Raw genomic sequence first — 23,032 nt, 5'->3', positions numbered from 1 at the left:
ACACATTCTGCAATGTGCAGAGCTTAGTGTGTTTGGGAAGTTCGATTTTCACTGATGAATGAATGAATGAATGGAGCTGAATGAATGAATGAGCCAAGCTGAGAGCAACAGAGGATTGTCTTCTGTTGCAATATAACAGAGTTGGGATTTTTTTGTTTGTTTTGTTTTGTTTTGTTTTTCTAACTACATTAAAGCTGGGTGTGCTGGTGCACACCTTTAATGCTAGACCTGAGGCAGAGGCAGACAGATCTCTGAGTGCACGATAATCTGGTTTACAAAGCATGTTCCAGGACAGCTGGGAGAAACTCTGTGTCTAAGAACCAACCAACCAAACAAGATAAAAACCAAACAAACAATAAACAACAACAAAAACAAACCAAGCAAGCAAACAAAAAAAAGTTAAAGTCCACAGTGGCCACCTGTGATGAGCAGGTTTGGATTCCTACCGCCATACTTAAATCCCACAAAATAAATTAAATTTAACAAAATCAGATATTATTTAAGTAACTATACTTTTTCCTTAGGATAAAAATCAAGCAAGGCAGTGGTGGCACACGCCTTTAATCCCAGCACTTGGGAGGCAGAGGCAGGCAGATTTCTGAGTTTGAGGCCAGTCTGGTCTGTAGAGTGAGTTCCAGGACAGCCAGGGCTATACAGAGACACCCTGTCTCGACCCCACACCCCCCCGCCCCAAAATCAAAAGAACTACTAAATATTAGAGTTTCACATTATTTTGTCAAAACAAAACAGCTGGGTGTGGTGGTGCACACTGTAACCCCAAGTACTCAGGAGGCAGAGGTAGCTGGGCCTTTGTGAGTTTGTAGGCAGCCTGGTCTACGTAGTGCATGCCAGTACAGTCAGTACTGTGCAAAGAGACCCTGCTTAAAAATGCCAGACAGACAGACAGACAGACAGACAGACTTTTGCTAAGCTAATAATGAGTTTGTCATTTTCCTTCTATTTCAAATATCAAGAAATCATTTTAGCTACAATAACCAGATAGCTCTCTGTCCATTGTCTCCTATATCTGGTTTATCATCAGACAGATTCCACTTTATCTTCCTTATATGGACACTTTCCAATTAACATTTCTCCATTTTACTGTATGTTCTTTAGGAAATAAAAAATTATATTAGTGTTTCTTTACCAAAGCATAGCTGTTAATGGGCCATGCCACACACCACATGCACCAATGTAACTAACCTTCCCACATGCGTGCACACTTGCATACACATATGAGCACAACCTTTGTATGAACCAACTTAACTGACACAAAAATCCTGTGAGGTGCCAATAATTAACATCCTTCTTTAAGAGATAAGAACGGGAGACGGGGAAGTGGAGCATCTTGCTGAAGTCAACCCCTCTTGTCAGTAACTCCCTACATCCTGGTGCTGCCTCAAAAAACCAAATGGGATGGCTACTAAGGAATGACACCTATAAGTGACCTCTGCCAGGCACACTCATGCATACACAGGTTCCCAGATACTCACACACACGTGTGTGCATGCCTCCACACACATATGTACCTGCATACACACACATATAATCCTGACTATAACCATACTGTTAATAAATATAAATGTATCATACAAAATATTTTTACATTAAAAATGTCTAGACTGAAAAATTCTTAAACATTTGCATAAACCCAGTCTCAAAGTAAGCATACTGACTAAAAAGGGCCAAAGACTGGGACAGATCTCCCTACGAGAAGAAATAAATGTTAGCTCAGCACCACAGAGAAACGGACACAGAAACAGACCTAAGTAGTGTCACTACCATTGGAAGATATGATTTGAGAGGTAAAGCCAGGGTTACCCCCAAGCCAGAAACAATTACATTTAGCTATAGAGAAGCATAAAGCTTCATATGTCAATATGCAAAGGAACATGGTTGACAACCCCCCCCAAATCAACATTCTTGGTATGTTGGAGCTAATATTCATCAAGGGAAAAGCAACATTCTAATAGAAAACTCTCAAAGCACTGAAAAGACATTAAGAAAATAAAATACAAATAAAAATGTCAATAAATGCATTAATTTCTAATTCAGAAAATGCAAAGTAGGAGGAAGAGATCTTTGCCTATTCACTTTAAAAAAGATATTTTTTAAAAGTACAGTTGTAAGTGCTAATGGGACTTTTAGTTGGAACGAAATATTTATAAAGTAGTTGTATACATAAGGAGACTTTGTAACCATTCTTAAATTTGACATTGTAATTGACCTCTAAGAGTATTTATTCAGGAAATAGTCAAAACCACAGAGTATTATACATAGATGTGTTCATTACAGTATAATTCCTGATAGAAAAAAATGAGGCAATTACAATATTCGCCAATATTTAAAAATTTCACTTCATTTATAAAACACTGTTCAGTCATTAGAATTTATATGCAAAGATTATTTGTATGCAGAACAGAGCTCACGGAACACAATCAAATGCTAAAAGCAAGGACTAACATTCTTTATAAGGTATGAGACAATTTTCTAAAAATGGGATGTGTTCACAGCTCATGGATTTTTTTTCTTATATCTACATAATGAGATTCCTGGTGGGTTTTATTCTTTATATTTAGAATGTCTTTGTAATCATCTGCAATGAAAAGCTAAGAATCTGATAGTGAGGATCAATATTATAAATGCAGCAAAGCAAGAGTATCTAAAGAAGTGTGTGGCCGTCAGTTGGAGTCCACACTTCTGGGGATAGCCACCCCGCCCGCTTCTTAGTTCACCTGAATTGTTTTTAGTTCAGAACCTCAAGTTGCCTAGTTCTTCCTTCTGCAGTGCCTCAGCCTCAGCCTCTCAGCCTCAGTCTCAGCCTCTCAGCCTCAGTCTCAGCCTCAGCCTCAGCCTCAGCCTCTCAGCCTCAGCCTCAGCCTCTCAGCCTCAGCCTCTCAGCCTCAGCCTCAGCCTCTCAGCCTCAGTCTCAGCCTCAGCCTCAGCCTCAGCCTCTCAGCCTCAGTCTCAGCCTCAGCCTCAGCCTCAGCCTCAGCCTCAGCCTCTCAGCCTCAGTCTCAGCCTCAGCCTCTCAGCCTCAGTCTCAGCCTCAGCCTCAGCCTCTCAGCCTCAGTCTCAGCCTCAGCCTCAGCCTCAGCCTCTCAGCCTCAGCCTCTCAGCCTCAGCCTCTCAGCCTCAGCCTCAGCCTCTCAGCCTCAGTCTCAGCCTCAGCCTCAGCCTCAGCCTCTCAGCCTCAGCCTCAGCCTCAGCCTCAGCCTCAGCCTCTCAGCCTCAGCCTCAGCCTCAGCCTCAGCCTCTCAGCCTCAGCCTCAGCCTCTCAGCCTCAGTCTCAGCCTCAGCCTCAGCCTCTCAGCCTCAGTCTCAGCCTCAGACTCAGCCTCAGCCTCAGCCTCAGCCTCTCAGCCTCAGTCTCAGCCTCAGCCTCAGCCTCTCAGCCTCAGCCTCAGCCTCAGCCTCAGCCTCTCAGCCTCAGCCTCAGCCTCTCAGCCTCAGCCTCAGCCTCTCAGCCTCAGCCTCAGCCTCAGCCTCAGCCTCAGCCTCAGCCTCAGCCTCTCAGCCTCTCAGCCTCTCAGCCTCAGTCTCAGCCTCTCAGCCTCAGCCTCCGTCGTCTTCTTACTAGAGTGTTATTTCCAAGCAGTCATGGTGATTCATAGCTATAATTCTAATATTCAGGAGGCTGAGGCAGGGGGATCTCCAAGTGGAAGCTAACCTGATCTACACAGAACATTCAAGGTCAGCTTTCAATACATCCCTCAAAATTAGAGAGGGGTGGCATTTATAAACTTAAAATATACAACGGAGGAGGAAGAGGAGGAGGAAGAGAAGGAAGAGGAGGAGGAGGAGGAGGAGGAGGAGGAGGAGGAGGAGGGTGACTTCTTGGTTTGTGCTTGAGGTAGTAAGTCTCACATATCAACTCCATAGCAACTAGATCACCTAGGAGACAGTTTCCAGGCATGCCTATAAGGCATACCTAGATTGGTTTAATTGAGATGGAATGTCTCACTATGGATCACACCATCTTCTGGATTAGGGCTGTAGAGTGAATACACAAATGAAAGAAAACGAAGTATGCACAGCCCTGCCCCTCTGTCTCTCTCTCTGTTTCTTGACTATAGATGGATGCAATGTGACCATGTGGCCTCCTGCCTCTGCCACCATGCCTTCCCCATCATGATGGATTGTACCTACTCAAACTGTAAGACAGTTGCTTCTTGTCAGGTATTTTGTCCAGCAATGAAAACAGTAAGTGATACGGTGCTGGGGAGATAAAATCCAAACCCCTTGAAAGAGACTGCAAGGTTTCCATGATCCCATATGGTTTTTCATTCTTTGGCGGCCATCTTTGTTCTGTCCTGGGCTTATGGAAGTGTTCCTGTGGTTCTCACCATACTAAATGTGCTGTTCTGCCCTGATCACATCCTCCTCTCTCCAGTGATGTCGTGATCAACTTCATCCAGTAGGTCAATGCACAGTCTCTTTTGAGGAAAATTCAAGTGCAAGAACTTTGTAGAAGTGATGGCTCCTGACTGTCCCATGGTGCTCTGGTCCCTAGTGGTATACATGTCTTCATTGATAAGTAGAAATCAACCTCTTGAGCTCAGTGAATGTAGTTTAACTTTTGTTCCCCACTTACTTTACAGAATAATAAAAATCTAATGACTGTTTGTTGATTATAGGGGAAAAAAAATGAATGAATGGCACTTTAATTTGCTTTCTATTTCTGTGATAAAACACCATGACCAAAAGCAACTTAGGAATGAAAGGGTTGATTTGGCTTACAGAGTATAGTCCATCATCAGTGGATATTGAATCAGGAACTCAAGGTAGGAACTTGGATGCAGGAACTGAAGCAGAAACTATGGAAGAGTGTTGCTTACAGTCTTGTTTGGCATAGCCTATAGGAGGGTGCTGCTTACTGTCTTGCTCAACCTGATTTCTTATGCCACCATGGACCTCCTGCCCAGGGCTTGCCCTGCTTCCAGTAAGCTGGGCTCCTCCAGCATCAATTATTAATTAAAAAAAAGTCCTACAGACTCTCTCCAGGCCAATTTGATGGAGGCATTTTCTCAGCTGAGGTTTCTTCTTCTCAGATGATCCCAGCTTTTGTCAAGTTCACACACACACACACACACACACACACACACAGAGAGAGAGAGAGAGAGAGAGAGAGAGAGAGAGAGAGAGAGAGAGAGAGAGGCCAACCTGCACAAAGGCTAGCAATATCAAATATTATCATAAACAGAAGAGAGGAAGAAACTTGTATTGCCTGAAGTGATTAAATAGTCATGTCTATCTTTGGAAAGACCCAGTTCAGCTGAGGTAGCAGCAGGGTTGGAGAGCAAATATTCATTTCCAGTTGAGACAGCTCTCCACTCCAACATAAGAAATCTGTCACTGAGTGAAAGAAGAAAAGAACATCTTAGCTTGAAAGAATTAAAAACAAGGAAGACAAAGAAACCAAATATGTTTGTAAGCAGTGAGAGGACAACAAGCACTGATAAGACCATTTTAATGTCACATGGTAAGACTGGCTTATGGGAAGATTTTAGTCCTCTTTCAAGTCACAGCCATTTCAGTGGTCTCTTGGCTTACACAATACATTTATGTTATTAACTAAAAGCTCTTACTGACTCTGCCATTCTTCCAATCCCCTCCTCTGTGTCCCTCAAAGAAGAAAATAGTTATCAGAATAATATAAGGTTGACCTCAGGGTGAGTGTGTAGGAACCCCAGGGAGTTTGTCCTTTGCTTGCATGGCTGGCACTAGCCATGTAGAGCAAATGTCATTTCCCTGTCTCACTCACATTATCTTCTATGACCACATCCATATTTCTTTTTTTTTTAAAACAAACACAAGGTTTTATTCTTTTTTTAGTTGCAGAAAATAAATACAGCCACATACTCTATATGCCCATTTATAAAAGCGTTCCTAAAAAGGTCACGTATTGGAACCAACAGTAGCTTTTTGATTCTAGGTAGTAGACAGCAGATCATTTTATTTAATTCTTTTGAACAGTTGGATCAAGCAACTTTAAAAAAAGGCTGAGCTTAAAAATCTCACAAGTGTATTATTTAAAATGGTTACACTAAAAACGATCAGGTTTTAACTTCTTTCATTTCAGAGGAGGTCTTTCTGTTATAAAAATTACCCCTAAAACTCACAAAAACCTAAACCAACATTAAAAAGCTGGTCCTTGTACCTTCACAGGAATGAATGAGGAAGATGTGGGAAAGGGAGGGTCACGTGTGTCTGTCCGGGCATGGGCCCTCCCAGCGTACACGCTGGGCTCCCACTTGGCCTGTGGGAGTTCTACCATAGGAGAACTGTTCAGTCATCTAAGCCTATGTTTCTGAAAAGGTAGGACATGGACTCCCCGCTGTGAATTCGGCGGATGGCTTCTGATAGGATCATGCTGATGTCCACAGTCTTGATATTGGGGCACTGCAGCTTCTGGATCTCGTGTGGGATCGTGTTAGTGACCACCACCTCATCAATGGCAGACTCTTCAATCAGCCGGGGAGCATCAGAGGATAACAAGCTGTGAGTGGCCATCACAAAGATCTTGTATGCACCTCTTTCCTTCAGGGTCTCTGCTGCAGCAAGAAAGCTATCCACATCATCAATAATGTCATCCACAATGATGGCGATTCTTCCTCCAACATCACCAACAACTGTGATTAGGGGCTTCTCTTTAGGAATCAGCATAGGGATCTCCAGGCTGGGGTGGATGGCAGCTACACTCCTGACCATTGGTGGGGAGTGCCGGCCATCCACCAAGTCAGACTCAGCATCCTGTGCTTCTCCATGGATCACTGCGATTCCCAGATGTAGACGCTCTGCAAAAGATTGTGCCCTCTTGGCTGAGGCTGGAGACTTGGCCACGATGACTGCATTCCTATAATCTGGGATCTCTTCTTGAATATATTGTAACAGGAATGGGGAGGCTCTTAAATTATCTACTGGAATATTGAAGAAGCCCTGGATTTCCTTCTGGTGTAAATCCATAGTGATGAGATGAGTCAGACCAGCTTTGCACATCATAGAAGCCAGCAATTTTGAGACAATGGAGCCCCTTTTTCTCATTTTGCATTGCTTGCTTTAAGGAAAGTAGGGGATCACTCCGATGATGCTCTTGGCACATGAGGTCTTACATGCATATACCATGATCAGCAGCTCCATGATGGTGGTGTTCACGTCCTTTGAGATGGTTTGGATGATAAATACATCTTTTCCTCTCACAGACTCCTGTATTTGAACTCTTGTTTCTCTGTTAGGTTCCTGGTAAACCTGCACTTTGCCCATCTCCACCCCCAGCCGCTCAGCAATTTTCTTTGAAAGCTCCATACATGATGAATTGGAATTTGCTGAAAACAACAGGAGGCCTCCTTTGGTTATGTTCATCTTGGTTTCTAATTCAGGAGGCGCCACACAAAACATCAAAACCTTCTTGGCTTTCCAATTCTCAGAGCAAGAAAGGTGGAGCTGAAGAACTCAGTGTTTTACTGTTTGCTGCTTAAAGTCAATTATGGACAACCTCCTGTTATTCTCTGACAACAAAATTCCTCCGTTTTTATTTGTGCATTTAAATTGTTAAGCACTAGGGCATGAGATGGGTCAATGGCAGGCTGCTTGCATTACTTCACCTTGCATTCGACTGGTCCCGACCCCAGCCCGGCCCGCCGCAGCCTCGGCTGCCGAAGGAAGAGAGCACAGAGCTCCGCACGGCGTCTTACAGCAAAATCCCATATTTCTTGCTATTTGCTTATGTTTATCTGCTTGATTTGTGTTGCATCTTGTATATTTTTTCTGTTCCGTCCTCCAATTTGTTAATATTTATGTTTACTTGTCCCCAATATATATTTTAGTCAATAGTAGCTTTCTTATCTGCATATTTCTAATTTTTAGTTTCTAGAGCTTAGTAGAGCTCGTTTTCAAATGTGCCCCACCTCAGAGGGGTAGGGGCAACACCTCATTTGTTGCTTATTTTTACATTCCCATCTTTTATTTCCTTCAATGTTTTGTAAGTGTTACTTCATATTCTTTGTGTGGTAACTCCAATATTTTAAATTCCCATTGGACTAAATGTGATGTTCCTTTTGATGCTCTAATATATTGCTTGCCGATCATAACCCATGTTTAGTTGATTTTGGCCAGTAGAAATCCTGAAGAGCTGGATTAAGGATGTGTTTTTCCAAACCCTGCCCTCTGTGTGGAGTGATGCTCTCTGGGCCTGCTGTGACTCATTTCACAGTCTGGGGGCTTCATGGGGTAGTTGCTTTCCATCAATCCTCACCAGGCTCCTTTTCTGGATGCAGCTGGCATCAGGCAAGTCTGTCTTGGTAGATTATGGCCCTTCTTGAGTTTTTCCTACAACTCTATGACCCTGGAAGCACATGGAATTATTTGTTTTGGAGCAAAAGAGACTTTTCCCCCCAGTTTCCTTGTATTCCCCTTCTAATCCTACTTTCTTCTCCTTTCATTTCATCAGTTATGCTTCCTAAGATAGCCAACAATGCTCTGTCTTAGTCTCAAAATATTGCCATCATGGTTAATTCTATCTGTCTGTCTATCTATTTTTAGTGTTTGCACTCAGAAACAATGGTAACTCAATCTCTGTGTGCAACAACTAAAACCTAATCTTGTAAGCCTTATTAAAATCTGATACCTCTGGTGGCGAATCCTTGCGGATCCACCTTGATAGCTACATCTTACCCCTCTGCTGTCCCCATTCCAAAATAGACCTAACCCTCTTCCTCTCTTCTTCCGTCTATCCTATTCACCCAGTGATTGGCTCTTTTACTCACTAGGGGATTGGTTCACAAGAAGTCACCCGAGTATGTGTAACTCACTCCTTTCCATAGCCCCTCCCAGGAGAGCGTAATTAGCATGCAAACATCACCAGGCCCATCCACAGCACATCCCCCAACCTCATTGGCTACTGCTTCTCAGTCTCCTCGCCTTCTCAATCACCATTTCCCAGAGCTGAGTGTTCAGCCCATTCTCAGCACATGTCTATTCACTGCTACTCCAACAAACTCCAGAGACTCTTCCTAGTCCCAACCTCTTATCTTTGACTCATGTATATAGCTGGAGATACATGTATGTCAATGTTAGCACTTCTGAAACAAAGTCACCCAATTCTGTCTCTCCTCTAGACTGCGTGCTGGATGTTGCCATTCTAAATGCTTAGGTCCAAACATCACCTTTATCTCTAGGTTTTCTTTCTTTCTCTCTCTCTCTTTTTTTTTCTTCACACCCCATACACAGTGTGTTAGAAGTCTGGATGCTTTCTCTTTGACATATAACAAAAATCTGACCACGTCTGCCACCCCTTGTTGCTACTGCATAGGCCAAAGGCATGTTCAAATTTGTGCTGAGTAGTAGTTCTCACTTCCCATCTTTTCCCTATTCCTGGGCTTCTACTCAAATGACATTGATTCTGGCTGCACAGAAAAGTCTGTAAAAGGATAAACCTCATCCATCACCCCGCTGCCTCCAACTAGTTTTGTTTGGTTGTTTGATTGGTTTGCTTTGGTTTGGCTTTATTCCACACAGGGCTTCCCTGTGTAGTCCTGGCTGTCCTGGAACTTGCTCTGTACACCAGGCTAGCCTCAAACTCTGTCTGCCTTTGCCTCCCAAGTGCTGGCCCTAAAGATGTGTGCCACAATCAACTAGTTAGTCAAGGTCCTTGATTTGCTGAAAGGTGAAGACTCTATACAATTGCCTAAAAGACCCCTGTCTGTTTCCTTCCTCCTACTTCCTCTACCTGCTGCCCTGAGGGAGTGTTCTCTCCACTCAGGCGGTCTTCTGGTTGTAGTCATGATTGTATTCTCTGCTAGAAGTGTTCTTGCCACAGATGGCTGCTCCCATTGCACAGCCGTCCTCATCTCTAGTCTTTGTTCACTGTTTAGGGGGAACTTTCCAGATTATATATACCATCTTCTCTCCCATTCTCTATCTGGTCCCCCTCTGCTTTGATTCCACCGCATTTATGTTATACTTGACCATTTGGGTTTTGAAAATATACTTTCTGCCTCTTCCCCTCTTCCTCCCCACAGTGCAAGTTTCAAGATATAGGACTTTTATTTCAGTTTCTGTGGAATTCTGAATACAAGTCACCAACCATGAGCACTGCATAAATAAATATATATTGAAAAAAGTGAGGGGGAAAAAAGACGACTGTGAGAAAGAGTATAGTAAGGAAAGAAACATTCTCTCTGATCGTTTGGGGCTTATAATTTGTGCAATAGCTCAAGATATTGTATGCCCTCCCATAAAGCATCATCAACCTGTCAATCACAGCTTGTCAATCATGGCGTTTACACTTAGTCCCTGAATCTGCTTTGATTTCAGGCATTTGAATAACATCCCTGGGTTGTTTTTAACCCTGGACCAAAAGCACTTCATATTTTGATCATACCCATAAGTGTTCCTCATTCAGCTACAGCAAGGATGCTCAAACTTCCCCTTGAGCTATCACATTCGTCACTTGCTTCCCAGCCTCTGCATTCTCTGTTCTCAGCCTATGCAGCTCTGACTCTTTCTTTTATTTTCAGTTGAAGTTCAAAGCCTCTGCAAACCTTTCTCCAGACACCTGACAATGACTCATGTCTGGGTCCTGGGTAGATTTTGTGTGGAGTTTAGTTACAACTCTAGTATGTATCCTGTTGCACTCCATGTGTGTGTGTTTGTGTGTCTCTCAGTTAGACAGAGAGCAAAGCCATGACATCCTCCTTCTTGTTCCCAGGTTTCCAGAGCACCGGAATACTCTATTTTTGGACACACGAACAAAGACATCTTTGATTTTATTTTCCTTAGGCTTCATTCCTGCTTCCATTTATTCCAAGTAAAATGTTTAAAGGTTGTTCACATAACATCAGAATCATGCATTTTCCTAAATGTAATCAGTTTGACCTGAACACAAAATCTTGGAATATCTGTAGATATTCTTGGAAGGAGGTACAGGACAATATCTTTAGACAAGACCCCAAACATTATTCATCTGGTTGCTAAGCTAAGTAGCAGCAACAGCCCTTGTCCTAAATTTGCTGCTGTAGTTTACATGGAGAAGTCTAGATAAAGAAAATACAATTTTAAAACTGGGCACCATAGTCTTTAGTTCCAGCTCTAGGGAGGCTGAGGCAGAAAAAATATAACGAGTTCAAGGCAAGGCTGTGCTGTATAATAAGACCCTGTGTTAAAAAATAGTTTTCTTCATCGTTAGGAATGATGATTAGGATATATTGTTGGTGTTTCTGAAAAGTTTTTCATATAAAAAAATTAAGGTTTAGAATAAAATGGTTAAGTCGTATGTATGCAGTAGCTCCTATTATATGTTCCCAAAAGAAAAGCACTCTTTCTCTCCCCAAATTGAACACATCGTCCACAAAGCATGAACCTAATTTGTGTTTTCATTACACTGATGCACAGTGCAGAATCAAGTAACCCCACACCCTAAGAAGTGGCTCTAACCCAGGGTGACACAGTCTGTATTTGTCGAATGGCCAACTTAAAAGAGAAAGCAATTGCTTAAAGGCCCTTTGTTACATAATAATGTTGTATTCAGGGGGAGAGGGAAACTTAGATTAATACAAAAGGCAATTTTTTCCATTTTCCACTTTACCCAACCAACCAAATCAATTCTTTGCTTCTGTATTGACAGCACTTCCTGAGACTTTACTCCAAGCCTTGGAACTTCCTGTGGGCTGCCATTCAGCTGCCGGCCACAGTTTTACGCACCTCTCCAGGGCAGCTGGAAAGACTGACATGTGGGAAGAAGCCTGCTGATGGGTGGAGATTGTTTCCAAATGTGGTTTGCCCTTGTTTTGCTCAGAAAAAAAAAAAAAAAAAAAGTAGATAAACATGAGAGTCATTTCTGACCATTAGAGAATTCAGTTAAGGAGGGGCCACTTCAGGCTCCAGCCTGAGGCTTTCCCAGTACAGAGCAGAACACAAGGCTCAATCTCTACAAGAAATATTCTTGACCTTTCTATGCAGATGGCTGCAGCACATTAGGAAAACAAGGGGGAACCAGCTGAGTAATTTGGACCAAGCTCGTCCTTCACATTATTTTCTCACTTAAAGATATCTGAGACCTGGCCCCACATTGAAATAGCATGTGCTGGAAGTGAAGGACCCAGCCCTGTTCCTTAAAGAAAACCTTTTCAAGAGACAAATATTTCACTATGTATATTGAGCTTGACGATCAAGTTCTCAGTGGTGAAGAAAACATGTTCGGACTTAAAATTTTAGACTTATTTCAAGTAATAACTAAAGGCAGTCTGGTGAAGTAAGAAGAGTGGTATCTTTGTATAACTGTCATGGGCAGATAGAAGGACTTTTCTAGGGCAGGGATTTAAGAGTGCACCAGCAAATCAGAACATGAGTCTTTAAGCATATGATCTTAATATGAAATCATGAGACAGGGAAACAATTTACATTATTAGTCTAGTAGTTGACTGACTATATAAAATATTTCACAAGAATCATCTCCCAATAATATCTGCTCAGAGGAGCACATATCCAGCCATGGCAGAGGACCTGTATGGTATCCTTTCTCTCTCTGTGGCAACATTCTCCTTGTACGGTGGAAGATGCTTTCTTCACAGCAGAGGACCTGTGTGGTATCCTTTCTCTCTCTGTGGCAACGTTCCTCTTGTATAGTGGGGGATGCTTTCTCCATGCCCACAAGCCATTTTTGGTCTACCAGCCTCGGTGTTTTGCCATTCACAAAATCAAAATATCAGCACCTTCAGAAGCAGCTCTTGGTCCTTGGAGCTCAGCCATTGTCATCTACTGCAGGCCGCTTGGCTGCTGGACAGACTACAGACGCATCTGAGAGGAGCAGACTCGACAGAAGAGTCGATGAGACAGATGTTTTGACTTCAGTCTCTGAGATCCCCAGAAATGAAGTTTTCCCCTTAGGGATCTGTGTTGCCCCAGGATTATTGTAGAATTCCTTCATCCTTCTACTTGAATCTAGTGTCAATTCCTTTGTCACTTGTGGAGTTTGACCTCAGAGACAGCCATTTCAACATACACATGACACTTAATGCTTATGGGAAGAGATTGTATTGGAGATGGAGACTCTTGGTCTCATTAGTTTGCTTTAGCCTACTATTCAATTAATGTATTGTATATTGTCAGAAGTTTTTGCAACAATTTGCTCTAACATTCGATCATCATTTGGCGTCCTTTATTATGTACAGCTAGAGCTTATATTAAGGAAGAGGAAAGGATATTATTCATTGAAATTACAAATTTTTCTCCTGTCCGAAATTTTATTTCAGCTCCCAATACCTTTATAGCACTGTTGAGGTTTAAGGGGAATACTTTGTGTTATGCCTAAGTTATTTATTTATGAACATCTAGATGATTAGAAGCATCTATACACCCTCTGCTCATGTCAGCTAGTAAGCAGGGTGCTGGATCCCAGTCTGTGATGTTCTGTTTACTAACTCTGGAGTTGGGTTTGCTGCCTCTCTGTGTTGCCTCTCTGTGGAAGAAGATGACTTTGGAATAGAGGAAAAGGTGGTTCCAGCTTCAAAAAAATGTCCCATGACCTCATGACCAGAAAAAGACGTCAGTCTTGTCTCAAAAGGTTTTGATATTACTTTGTAGTTTTATTTGGCTTGTTGAGAGAGAGAGAGAGAGAGAGAGAGAGAGAGAGAGAAAGCATTCAGTCTCTGGCTGAACCAGCAAGAGGCTAAAACAAGCCAACTGCCTCATCCAACCTAAAAGTAAACACCTAAGATCTTCAGAGTCATGGAAGAATATTTGAAAAGATGACTCAAGTTTTATACTTGTCTCATTAAAAGAGAAAGATTTTGATTTCGAAATTAAAATGTCAAATCTAAACATGATAAAATTAGACACTTCATCATTTCTGTAAAATCATTACACTTTTTTTCTTAAAAATTCAATGATATATTAAATGTACATTATTAAAATTAATGCCATCTAGTTTGGCAATTTTCTTTTCTTTCTTTCTTTTTTTTTTTTTTTTCATGACTTGGGGAACAAACCCAGGACTTTAGGGGATGGAAGCCTGCCAAGCACGCTCACACTGAGTCACATGCCCCATACTACTTTGACAATTTTCAGATTGTGAAACATTAAAAAGTTCCCAATTTTCTTTTTCGGTTGTTTGTTTGTTGTTTGTTTGTCTGGTGTTTGTTTTGTCCCTAAAGGCCAGTTGTAGGAATCTGGCCTCAAGTCCAGTACCACAGTTTGGCTCTCTCTCAGAGCTTGTTTGGTCCTTGTTTGATTGGTGTGAGGAAGGCTCAGAGCCATACTTTGAATGCTTGGTCCCCTGTTTCCTAACAGCCACTCCCCTGGGTAGCTCTTGCCCCATGAGGACTCCCCAGTTGAATGAACCCCTCCCCCCTGCTTCCATTCCATCTCCATGCTTGGCTTATCTTTACCCAGGCTCTCTGTGCCTCCTCCTCCTCCTGATGGAACCTAGACTTCCCCAGGACAGTTGCTAACAAAATGTACTCCACTCTCTGTACTTTTTGTTTGCTACATTTTTTTTCTCCAGCATGCACAGTCTTCTGATGTGTCATGTGCTTTTCCTATGTACTGCGCTTATCATAAGTCTGTTCCCCCCACGCACACTGGAATACATAATCCAAAAAGCAAAGGTTTCCTTGAGCCTGCACCCTGTCTGAACTGACTTGCATCTAAGGCAAAGCGAGTACCTAATAAATATCTGGGCAGATGACTGAATGCGCGCAGAAAGCGTGTTCTCTCCTTAGTCACATGTGGATGACCTTAGTTCTTGGTTGCTTGATTTGAGCAACATTTTTGGCCTGAAATTCCCCCCCCCCCAAGTCATTTTTTAAAAACAGTGTGACCTGCCTGCTCATCACACCCAGTAGAGATCAGTAACAGTTAGAGACCACACACATAGCCCAAGAATCCTTTCTGGGGACACCCCTTTAGCAAGGGTTATGGAAATCATAACTTCTCCAGGAAGCCAGGTTTTAGTGCTGGGGATAAAAGGGGTGTTCTGCAAAGTGCCCAGTGCTCCGAAGCGCCTGTAAAAGGCATTAACAAGACTCATTTACCTTACCACGGCAAATTTGCCAGAGGCCCAAACATACCAGGTATGGAACATGCCCCTAAAGAGTGGTTTCTGATATTAATTTGTTAGAAAAAACAAACAAACAAACAAAAAACAACCAAAAAACAAGATGAGTGTTTTCTTTTAAATGGATTCACATCATTTAAAGTAAAATCTAAACGTGGCCTTAAAAAGCCCATGGGAAATTGTATGGGAAAACATAGAATTTAGAAACATTTCACTTAAAGTATCATTCAGAATGTTTGTCTCTAACCTTGAATGTCTGTCTCCTTGCACATTGCAATGGAGCTGCGGGGTCTCTTAGTGCAGAGCATCTAAAATGATATTTAAGAGGCACAAATGTAAAGATCTCTTCAGAGCTGCAAAACGCAGTTTGGGGAAGGTATGCTTTTAACCACCATGTCTCTGTGGTAAAAACTGAAATAAGATTTGGGGATAATTTTGTTTGTTTTTAGTCGACGATACCTTGATAGGTATGGGTAGCTTAAGAGGAAGGAAACCGTTCGTGATGTATCAAGACTGGTTTTGAGATGCTATCATTCACAGCGGGAATTGGAGATTCCGTTCCTGGGCACAACTTAAGAGGCACCAACTAGATGGAGAAGGTGGGTGGACTTCGAGCAAAGGGCACACAGAAGAGGGAACATACTGTGACTGCTGTTGTCAGACGTTCCCAAAGCTACACGCAGAAGAGCCTGGATGTTCTGTGCTCAGAAACCAATTGTAGCTCTAGGTTCAAATTTGTGGACAACTTAATATACTTTGTTTCATATTTTGTCAGGATAGCATATAGTACAAACATTGTTATTATCATTCCCTTTTAGGGTAGTCATACTGATAGAATTGGTGCTTGTCCAAGGTCACAGAGCTAGGAAATTATAGATCTAGTAGCTCCCCACTCTACTTATAATTTAAAACAGGTGATGTTTCTACCAATATCATTATCTACCATCTGAGTTCATAGAGACACACAGTTCAGTTCCACAGAGCCGGCAGCGGGACCTTAAAGAGAAAATGCTACTGTAGAGTGAGGAATGGCCCTTGAGGCTCAAGCAAGTGATAGATACGTGTTTTGCAAGGATATGACTCTCTCTCTCTCTCTCTCTCTCTCTCTCTCTCTCTCTCTCTCTCTCTCTCTCTCTCTCTCGTACATGTCTCATACACACACACACACACACACACACACACACGTACACACACAATTCTACAAATGCTTACATGGAACTCTGGCTGTGGGGCCTACTCAGCTGAAAAGATGGAGCTGAGTTCCCTCTGTCAGCTCCTGGGAGGCGCAACACCCTCATTTCTGTGAATCCATACTCCAGTGTTTTTCATTTGTTTTGTTAGTTCCTCTTGATTCTTATCAGGTGACTGAGTGACACTCCGAGGGACCCATGGGTAAGTAGAAAGTACACACAAAAGTCAGATGGTGTTGAAAATTACTGGAGAGGATCCTTAGGCATGCACTTGTGTTATTTGGATAAGCGAAGAATGTGAGCGGAGAAAACACGGGTTTTAACATGATAAGCAGAGAATCCCACGGGGCAGAGGGAGGAAAAATCACAGTAGGGTGTCAAGTTTGTTGTAGATCCTCCTCTTTGAAGACAGACACTTTTTGTTGGATAGATAACGACCTAATCTCAACAGTTAAAGAGAACTTTCCTTGTGTTGAGCACTGTACTATGCCCTGGGGAACCCAAAATGAGCAAGGTCAAATCTCTGTTCTTTTAAGGATCACACGGTCCAGGAAGAAAAGACCACCAAAGAAAGAAAGTAGTAAAGATAATCACAGGAACTCAAAGGTTCTATGAAAGTAGAGAGGACAGAGTGTCTAGTTTATGGTGTGTGGGATGAGGCTGGCCTGTGAGCCAGTACTAGGAAGAAGTCATGAGCTGTCTTTGGGGATGGTAGGAGTTCATCTGGCTATGCAAGGGATGGATTTCAAGTGGGAGGAGCTATGGAAGCATAGCCTCAGAGCCTGTGGAATCTGTGTGGTGTGTGGATGTGGCAGAAGATAGAACAGCAGGTGAAGAGGTTGTGGAGTCTACTGCGGATTCTAGTCTACATACACAACCTATGAGGGTTTTTAGATACAGAAGAGGCACGCTGGGCTTCGATTGGGGGCCGGGGGAGGGTTGGCAGTTACATGGAACTCAAGCAGAAGTGAATCTAGAAAGCCATGGCTCTCAAGAGTGGCTAACAGTAGGATTTCTTTGACCAAGTAGTAGCAATAGACACAGATTTGTCACCCAGAATTAACAGGAAGAAATTGCTCTTCTATTTTCAGCCAAGCAGCTTAAACAGAGAAAGTTGGGTGCTTATTTGGAATGGAGAGAGATTGTTAACGAAACTGGGTTATACTGGGGTGGCCTTGTGCATCCTATGGAAGACCAGGCATAGCGACCATGTGGCCATTGTGGTTTTGTGCGGATGACTCTTTTGAACTGAATTCAGGAAATGACCTAAAAGTGACTTGTGCAATAAAATAATAAAAGAGGATACTGAGGTAGTCATCGTCAGAAAGCCCCGTTTGTGAATTTTGGATCATCCAATAGAAAGATCCCCAGAGTCAAACAAAAGTCTGGAATCCCAACCAGCTTTTGCCCCTCCAGTTTCCAACCCTGTGTGCATGGTACCACAGGCATCCCAGCACACAGGGGTTTCTACACTAGGGGAGACCTTAGAGACTATGGAAGTGGGAGATGGGTGAAGCAGGAGAAAACAAATAAAAGAGTGTTAGGACCACTCCAGCCACACTTCCTGACCCCCGGCCCGGGTAGCTTCCACCACCCACGCGGTCAAGCTCTACGGGGTGGGGACCACAGGACGTCAATCCCAAGTGCCCCGCCCCCTTCCGCGCCGGGCGGGGTCTCCGCGCGGCCGCCACGGGCGCACGCGAGGTCGCGCGGACAGGGCCAGGCCGCGGGTGCCGGGAGGTGGCCGGGCCACCCGCGCCGCCGCCCCCCAGCCTGACGCACGGAGGGCCGGGCAGCGATTTGCCGCGGGCCCGCCGCCCGGGCCGCTCCGCCCCCGGCCCGCCTCCCTCCCGCCTCGCCCAGCTCTCCGCCCGCCGCGCCGGCGTCCCCGCGTCGTCCCCAACGCCCGCCAGCCCGGCCCGCGCCAGCCAGGTGAGTGCGGCCGCGCGGGGCGGGGGGCGCAGGCCGCGCGGGACAGGGACGCGCGTGGCGCGGGCGGGAGGGCGGCGGCGGTTCCCCCACCCTGCTACGCCGCCGGCTGGTCCGCGCCCGCCGCAGACAAAGCGCCCGAGGTGCGAGCCCCGCGGGCCCTCCCCGCTCCCGCCGCCTCGGCCTCGGCCCGCACCCGTTGCGCCCGCGCCCTGGCGGGGTCCCTGGGCCCCGAATCCAGCAACAGGTTTGAGTGTCAGCCTGGATTCATGGGGTTCCACTCCCTCCCCGCGTGCGAGCATCCCAGGCAAGCCCCCGCGCCCCCGCATCCCGGCCCGCTCCTTTGTGTGTGCCGGTAGCTGCCGGTGCGGGACGCGGGCTGCAGGGCCGGAGCTCCGGGGTTGCCGTAGGGCTCGGCTTCTCCGGGGCCTGCGGGCGGGTCACAGCCCTCCAGTCACAGAGGGCCACAAAGGGAGGCCGGAGATACTTGGCCAGGGTGCGGGGACCTGAGATATCTAGTGTCCCTTAGAAAGAAGGACAGTCTCAGTATGCCCGGCTCTGGAGGGGATGGTGGGATTCACCCTGTCTGTGGCTGGGCATACAGACACTGACGACCCCTTGACTCTCCAGGCTTTGACACCTTCTCACACATGGCCCTCACCCAGAGAAGTTGGGAATTCTGCTGTGGGAATAACTAGACAGCTGCTGTTTGACAGGTCCTAGCTGTCTTTAGGTTTTGTCTGTATCCAGCATAACCCACCATGCCTGCCAGCAGTTTGACAATCTCTCACATTAACATTGTCATTCAGGGTACCCACCCCCCATGTTGGAAAATCCCTGTGGTTTTCTTTGGTTGAATCAATTTTATTTTATTTTTTTTAGGGGGGTGGATTTACCCCTATCAAGGAAGAAATCACAATAAAGAACAGTTATCTTTGTTTACAAACCTTGGGACTTGTCACACCTAGCTGGTTTCATTGGTATGCTATTTTAGTATAACAATACTAAATAGAAGGAAAATATCTTCCCTTTGCTTTAGGCAATAAAATACTTTCTTTGTTCTAGAACCAGGAAGCCTTTATACATAATACTTTTTTGTGGACAGAACTTGGTGGCTGCCTTTACCCTGTAACAATGACGACAACAAAACTCCAAAGGAATTACTAAGCATTTGCACATCTCTATTGATTGTTTTTATATCCCCAATTCCAGGAAATCATTTTGCTAAATATGTATTCAGACATCCCAGATCAATTTAACCTTAAACATTGGCCCTACTCTATGCTTTTAAAGTTTACCTGCATTTTAACCACTGTGAATGAGCCTTGGTCCATGGAAGAGATTAGGATGCAGTGATGGAAGCAGATTGCAGAACATACAAGGACAGAAAGAAGGGTCTACCTGGGTTTCAGTTGATTGACAGGTGCCTAAAGGTATTATAAACAGGCACTCTCACTAATGTAGTGGAGAAAAAAATCCCATTTTGATGTATGTATATGTATACACATATGTATTCTATAAGAATTCCCTTAGAACAAACACAGTTAATTTTGTTTTTTTTTTTTTTTTTTAAGGAACAAGATAATAGCAGATTTGTACAGTTTCTTTGGAATAAGTTCACTTTATTAAAAACACCATTCATGTGTAGTCTTTTATTTCCAAAAGCTTTTTTTTTTTTTTTTTTTTAGCTTTGGAAAGCAAACACAGTAATATCTTGGGGGGTGGGGTAGGAGTAGGCCGTTTACTAGTGTGCTGGTTAGTTTTGTTAACCGGACTTACCTGGGAAGAGGGACTCTTATTTAAGGAATTGTCTCTATCAAATGGTCGTACTGTATGTCTGTGGGGGCATTTTCTTGACCAATGATACGTATGGGAGGGCCCAGGCCACTGGGGGCTGATGTTGTTTCTGGGCTGGTGGTCTTGGCTTACTTAAGACAGCAAACAGAGCAAGCCATGGAAGCAAGCAGCTTCTGCTTCCGTTCCTGCCTCAAGTTCCTGCCCTGGTTACCCTGCTGGAAGGGAATTGCTGGTGGATTAGACCTTGTGAAGTGACATAAATCCTTTTCTCCCCGAGTTGGTCAGTGTTGTATTACAGTAGTAGAGGCCTATAGAATAGAAAAACAGGGTATTTCGAATAAAAGGAGAAAAAACTTAGATTCCTATAGTAGGCTTGTTTGGGATCTATCTCATGCCATAGAAGTCACTCTTACAGTGGAGGATTTTGTAGTTTTGTATTTTCATGAGATTATGTAAACATCACAGCCAAATCTAGGCAAGCACAACTGCTCCTTGTCTCTGTGGATTTATTTGTCTTTTTTGGGCATGCCCTATGTGGCCTTTAATTCCTTAACTTGTCATCAGTGTTCATCTATATTATAGTCTGCCATTTTCATAACAGAATAATATTCCACTGTATGGATATACCAAAATCTGTTAATTCAGCAGATGTGCGTTTGGGTTATTTTACATCAACTGTTGTGTAATGCTGTGGTATATACTCATCTTCAGATATTTTATGTATATATTTTCATTTCTCTTGGGACTCTACCTCTGTGTGGAATTCCCGGTCACATGGTGAAGACTGCGTTTTGAGGGACCATTAAACTGTTTCCCGTAGCTGCCGTACACTGGCATTCTCACCACTAATGTGTGAAGGTTCTGTTTTCTTCAGTTAATTTATTTTTGATGTGGTATTGGTGTTGATGCTCAGAATCTTACACATGCAGGCATTTTACCAGCTGAGCCACACCCCTGACCCGAGGGTTCCTCTTTTCCATAGTTTTACTGCTAATGTTTGTTTTATTTGATGAGCCCTGCCAGTCCTAATGGCTGTCAAGTGATGTGGTTTTTATTTGCATTTCACCTTATGTTTCTATTAGTATTTGCATGTTTTCTTTGAAGAATGTTTATAGTTTATGCCCGTGTGGGTATTTTCATATTTAATCTCTAAATTGCTCTAGCAGGTAGGTAGACTTTACGAGGTTTACTGGCAGGTGCCGAAAGAGTCTATGATTTGCTTGTTTTTAAACTTTACTCTTAGAGACAGAGTCTGCCTTTTGACTTGACTTCTTCCTGCATTCTTCTGCTCGATGAGGCATGCAGATGTTTCATTTTGCTTGGTTAATGAATGGCAAGATTGGGGGAAAACTTGAACCAGATTTAAGGGAGCAAGTGTATGAGCTTACTGCTTTGTTACCAGACTTTGTTATGTTCCTAAAGATAAATTGTTTCTCCCATCCTGATGGAGGAAAGTCATGGTGACCTTATGTTAGATGAGGAAACAGAGTATCTAGTTCTTCATGCCTATTTGATCCTATAGCCCTTGTTCATTCTTTCTGACAGTCAGCCTGTAAATTCGGTGGCTTCTATTTCCCCAATAATTTATTCCCTCTAGGGCTAAAAATAATTGAATGATTTTTTTCAAAAATAATCATATTTCTCTGTGTTAAACTGAAATTAAATTTTAGTTTGGAGGGTGCAGTTTCACTTTGAAGCTTTTATGCACTCCTTAAAATTGTAATATGTGGAGAATTTCCAACTCTGTAGACGCTAGGAGTGGCCCATATAGTATTTATTTTTCATTACAAGTCCATTGTGCAGTATGGTACCTGACCTGACACATAGGCAGGGACTAGCATTTGTCAAATAAATCAGTACAAATACATTTATTAATTAAAAAAGATAATTTTTTAAAAAAAGAATGAGATTTAGAAAATCTGGCATAGATAAAGATTAGAAATTGACTGAACTCTCTCGTCACCATGTCTTACGCAAGTGAGTGGTCTGTTTAAGAACCTGGTGTCCAGCCTGCTTGTTTCTACTCTATGTTACCCAGTAGACACTTGCCGGAGTTGGACCCTGGGTCTCTGTTGATTGAGTGAATGAGTGTGTGAGTGAATAAAAAGAATTAGTGTTGGCTATCCTAACTAGAGCAGCTGCAGGGAATGAAAAAATAGGCTCTGCTTTTAATATGTAGTTTTATTTATCAAACACGGAACACACTAGCTATAAAAACTGAAAGAATCCTGGGAGTGTCTTCCCTCACTTCTTGTCTCTTTATTTCCCCTCATCCCAGCAGCCACCCCTCTAAGCAGGGCCGCTCCCATTTCTGTACCTGTATCTTTGCACTTGCGTGTGCGTGTACCCACATCCCCATGACCCACCACACACAGACAGGACAGTGCATTCACGGGAGGCTTTCTTCCCGATGGGATCCTAGTACATGGATCCTTCTGCTTTTTCCCTTGAATATATTACGACTTCCGCATCTGTAGTCACATGTGATAAATACAATGTTTGTGTTCCCTTTTCAGTTTGTGTTTGCAGGATTTGGGCGTCAAGATTAAGCAGAGCCTTCAGAGATTAGTGGGACACTTTCCCTGTTTCTGAGCTCTGGGGCAGATAGAGATGCCTGTCTTGTTGGTATGCATTAGCTATCACCTGACACCTGTGGGGAATGGATCACCCTGAGATGACCTTTCTGATTTTCCCCTTTCTTTCTGTCCTATCAGATTCCCACACTTGTTTTCTGTTACACTTTATGAGTTGACAAAGGTAGATGATTAACTAAGTCAGTATATGTAGGGTCATAGTGGCTTTTCTCATAGAGACTGATACTGTAAGCCCTACATGTCTGTTTACTGGCTGTGAATCTTAAGTGGGCTTCTTATTCTTCGGATTCCACGGTCTGGTCATACCGTTCGATAATTTCTATGCACAGGGTCTGGAAATGTTAAATGAAACATGGGGTCACCATATGAGAAAGCCAAGTAGTTGCATCTAATAAAAGTGAAAAAGACTGGAGGTATAGTGTAGTTGGTAGAATGCTTGCCTAACGCATGCAACACCCTTCTTCAAGCCC

General features: G+C 43.5%; 1 protein-coding gene and 1 pseudogene across 5 annotated transcripts in view; one reads left to right on the top strand and one right to left on the bottom strand.

Annotated features, from left to right (window-relative positions):
- Gm13651 (predicted gene 13651) lies at positions 5,799–7,702 on the bottom strand (annotated as a pseudogene).
- Sestd1 (SEC14 and spectrin domains 1) overlaps positions 18,102–23,032 on the top strand; it is a 100,288-nt gene continuing 95,357 nt past the window's right edge. The window contains exon 1 of one of the 5 annotated variants that reach the window (XM_030250180.1): positions 18,102–18,174. The gene's annotated coding sequence lies outside the window, so the exon portion shown is untranslated. The remainder of the gene's footprint in view (positions 18,175–23,032) is intronic. The other 4 variants (XM_017317597.2, XM_030250181.1, NM_175465.6 and 1 more) reach the window with 4 other exon arrangements.

Source organism: Mus musculus, chromosome 2 (assembly GCF_000001635.26).
Source record: "Mus musculus strain C57BL/6J chromosome 2, GRCm38.p6 C57BL/6J".
NCBI lineage: Eukaryota > Metazoa > Chordata > Mammalia > Rodentia > Muridae > Mus > Mus musculus.
This window is presented reverse-complemented; position numbering and strand designations above follow the sequence as displayed.